Below are 4,643 nucleotides of genomic sequence, written 5' to 3'. Positions count from 1 at the left end.
TTATTTTGTGATTTTTATGTTTTACTTAATGAATTGCAGAATAATTCTTTTATAGAGTGATTGCATTGATCCTAATTGAGTTGTGAAATGGACATCTAACAGATTACAGACAGAAAACAAAATTTGAAAAAGTTGGATTGAAATGGGTAACGGAATGGTACTAGTTCTTGACTTTTTTTTATAATTAGATTAATATTAATAATTAATAAATATATTAATAATAATAATAATAATAATAATAATAATAATAATAATAATAATAATAATAATAATAATAATAATAATATCCATAATAATAATAAGTAATAATGATACAAAAAACATAAAAAATGATAATAATATTATTAATGATAAAAAAATAATGGTTTCTTTAATAATAATATCTAATTCACGGAGTATTATATTGTGTCCATTGCTAAACAGTTAACATATAAAAGTGTTCCTAAAAATCCCAATTTTCCAAATTAAGTTTATTTATTTATTCTGGTCATTAACTGTTTAAAATCAGATCAAAAAGGTTCATTATTTATTTATTTTCCGTTCCAATTAATATATACGGAGTACTAAGATTTAAACTAAAAATGTAAAAATATTTCCGTCAATCCTGTAATCTTCGTAATTCGATTTACAGTCCAACTTTTATTTTAATACTTCATATATATGTATTAGATCTATATGAACATTAATGAGATGCCAACTGAGTGTTACTGATGTTTACTAATTAGGCCGGAATCATTCATTTTTAATATATTCCCTTTTCATATATAAACAATTTTAAGTAGCAAGTTTAACTACTAATTAAATTAAATATATTATATATTTTTAAACAATTAGATTTAATATAATTTTATATATTTACAAGTAATATCTATACACACATATATATTTATATATTTATAATAATGGTCTTCATTACATCGCATTTTATTTTACATATTTATTTCCAACAATTTAATCATTGATTATTTCAAATAATATTTCAAATTATTATATATATATATTTTTAAATATATATGTATCTATTTACAAATAATATTCGTGAATCGTCGGGAATGGCCAAAGGTTAATTGAATGTATAACAATAGTTCAAAAATTTTAAGACTCAACATTACAGACTTTGCTTATCGTGTCGGAAATATCAATTCATGTGAAGATTCAAGTTCAAATTAAGTCGAAATTTTCTGGGCCGTTACATCTTTTGAATTACTTTAAATTGTGTCGCATAGGTTTCATTTGTACTTTAAACATTGTAATGTAACTAGTCGTTGAACTACTTTTGTAAACCTTGAAACATCCTTACATTTGAAATGAATGCGACATATTTTGGTCAAACGTTGTTTTAAAGACTTATGACCACGTAACGGGACCTAAGTAGACGGCGCAGTCAATAACGATTTTGTCGGGTCGCTACAGATGGTATCAGAGCATTGGTTGTAGGGATTTAGAGCTCATTTGTGTCAACCCCGAGTCATAGGGTACATTAGTGAGTCTAGACTACAACCAGCATATAGACTTGAAGTAGGACTTGCTTGACTACTTGTGCATTATACTTGAACTCTTCTATTCGTATCTAACTCCTATTTCATCTTAATCTCACGTTGTTTAATTTGATTTACACGCCATATTGACTTTACGGGGACTCACATGGACATTCCGACATTATGTCATAAAGAATTTAGGGCGGGTCAAGGAAAATTTTCTATCTATCTTTATTCCATATCAGGATTAGTATTATTGAGAATACTAATCAACGATATTCTTATGTCTTGAAGGAACAATGCCTCCTCGGCAAGTTCCACGCAATGAAACTCCCGAACAAGCTCTTCAATGAATGATAGCCACCGTCGTAGATGTGGCCATGACCGGTCACTCTTCCAACAACAATAACAATAACAACAACCACAACAACAACAACAATGGAGCCGATAATTCAAACAAGGGATGCTCCTACAAAGCTTTCATGGGGTGCAAACCTCACACTTTCAATGAGACCGGAGGACCGGTTGCTCTCACTCGATGGTTTGAGCAAACGGAAGCCATTTTTAGCATAAGCAGTTGCAGGGACCAAGAGAAGGTCAAATATTCCACCCACACTTTTGACGATATCACTCTCACATGGTGGAATAAGTATGTACAATCGGTGGGTACCGATGAAGCCCACGCTCTCACTTGGGCCGATTTAAAAGAAAAGATGATCACCGAATACTTTCCGCGTGAAGAGACTCAAAGGCTCAAAAACGAGCTAAGAAGTTTAAAAGCGGTCAGAAACGACCTCAAAGCTTATAATCAACAGTTTGCCGAACTAGCCTTAATGTGTCCGGCTCTCGTGACTGTAGCGACCCGACAAAATTGTCATTGACGGCGCCGTCTACTTAGGTCCCGTTACGTGGTCATAAGTCTTTAAATTAACGTTTGACCGAAAATATGTCGCATTCATTTTAAAAGTAAGGATGTTTCAAGTTTACAAAAGTAGTTCAACGACTAGTTACATTACAACGTTAAGGTACAATTGAAACCCATGCGACACAATTAAATGTAAAGCCAAAAGACGCTTCATATATGCAAGTATACTCGACATCCAAGCAAGTATCAAAAATAGTGAGCGGAAGCATGTATCACATAACGTTCAAGGACCTGAGAAAAACATAGCAATCTGTCAACGAAAACGTTGGTGAAATCATAGGTTTAAGTAAGTAAGTACAAATGAACCACAAGATTTATAACATCGTAATAATAGTAAACTATTCTAAAAGTTGTTATCACGAGCACCCAATTATCAAGGCTTAACGTACCAAGAACCCCATCACAATAGTGTTAGAACCTACACTGTTTCTCGAAAATATATTTCATCCGAATAATGGTAGCGAACCGTCCGAATGAGGGTTTGTCAAACCCATATGGCCATACAACATAAGTTCTCGCTTACACCCGGCAAGTGTAACTAATGATAATCGAATTGAGGATTTTTGTTCTAACTCGTATGTAGAATGTTTGTTTTCGTACTTGTGTTCACTTTGTAAAATGAAACGTTTATGTTTTCTCATCCCAAATGTAAGTTTAAAAGAGTAAAAGTGAGACTATGATCTCACCTTGAGTGCAAGAGTATAAAAGGTACTTCACAAGTAAACGTGTGCAAGAACGAATGCTAGTCTTGACCTAAACAAGTAGGTTGTATCAATAACGGTAAACACGGTTGGTCAAAGTTGTTCAATTAGTCCTATGGCTCGTTACGACTTGATTAATATAGCATGTGAGTCAAATTGTCAATTTTCATGCAAGATATAAGTATAAAAGCATGTTAGAACGATTGCATAAACATTTGAATAAGTTTGACTAAAAGTCAAACTTGGTCAAAGTAAAAGTCAAAGTCGACGGGTTCGGGTCGGGTTTCCGACTATTGTCCATAAAAACATAGTCATATATAGCATGTTGGCCAAGTTTCATGTTAATCGGAGTTGCGAGTAAGCGGGAATGGAATTGTGAAAACACAAAACAATTTTGGGCAGTCCAAAATGTTACGGCCGCAATGGCCTGGGTTACGGCCGCAATGTCCTGGGTTACGGCCGCAATTTGGGTCCTCCAGGTGCTGAAATGCTGAATTTTTCTAAGTGTCGAGCCAAACTTCATTCATCCATAACTAATGATCCGAAAACATTCAAAACACGTATCTTATATCGTTGGAAAGGTAATTTAATGAGGAATATAACTAAACACATTTCATCAATCAAAAACATCATTTACAATAACCAATTTCTCGTCAAGTGATCATTAAAAGTCCATTTTCAAAGTTTCAAGTTCATAAATTGCATAAGATGATTTGGGAACTTAATACACACATATAATACACCGTCTCGTAGGTAATTACTCATACAATACTATTAAACACTTAAAAACAACGTTGCAAGGCTTTTAATGCATCAAAAATCACATTTAAGGCTACCAAACCCTAACCAAAAATCATAAAATCAATAATCATGTTAATGAAGCATTATTAATCAACCTACACATCAAATTAAAGCTAGTGATGCTAGTAACACATTTAATAAATACACTTCTAACATCTAACAACATATACTTATCCAAAACCTAAGATTAAACACACCCATTTGACAAGTTCATGCTAGTTACTCAAAACAACAAAATCAAACATACAAATCATATATTCATGTTAGACTTGAGCCATAGACACTAATTAACACTTTTATAAGTTAAAAACATCAAGAACAAAGAATCTAGTGATTTTAAAAAGTTACCCAAACTTGATGAAATCGGTATGGAATCAAAGAGGAAGATGCAAGGATTCTAAATATGTAATTTGTTTTGATGTTTGATTGCTAGATTGGAAATGGATGATGAATCTTTGAATTGGAATTTGAGAGAATATGTTGAAAGTATTAAGGAAAATGGAAAAAGAAAAAGGATAATGAATGGATGAGGATGGAGTTGACCACTTTGACCTAGTCATGAGTTTGGTCAAATGACAACATTGGTCCCTCAAGTTTGAAGCGGGTACGTGAATTACCTAAACGAAATAAGTAAACGGAAGATGTTATTATTATATAACGGACCTTAAATAAGTAAACGGAAAAGTAAACGGAAAAAGGCGGGATGTTACATTACCTACTCCTTAAAAGAAATTTCGT

This window comes from Rutidosis leptorrhynchoides, chromosome 11 (assembly GCF_046630445.1).
Source record: "Rutidosis leptorrhynchoides isolate AG116_Rl617_1_P2 chromosome 11, CSIRO_AGI_Rlap_v1, whole genome shotgun sequence".
NCBI lineage: Eukaryota > Viridiplantae > Streptophyta > Magnoliopsida > Asterales > Asteraceae > Rutidosis > Rutidosis leptorrhynchoides.
Note: the sequence above shows the minus strand (reverse complement) of the source record.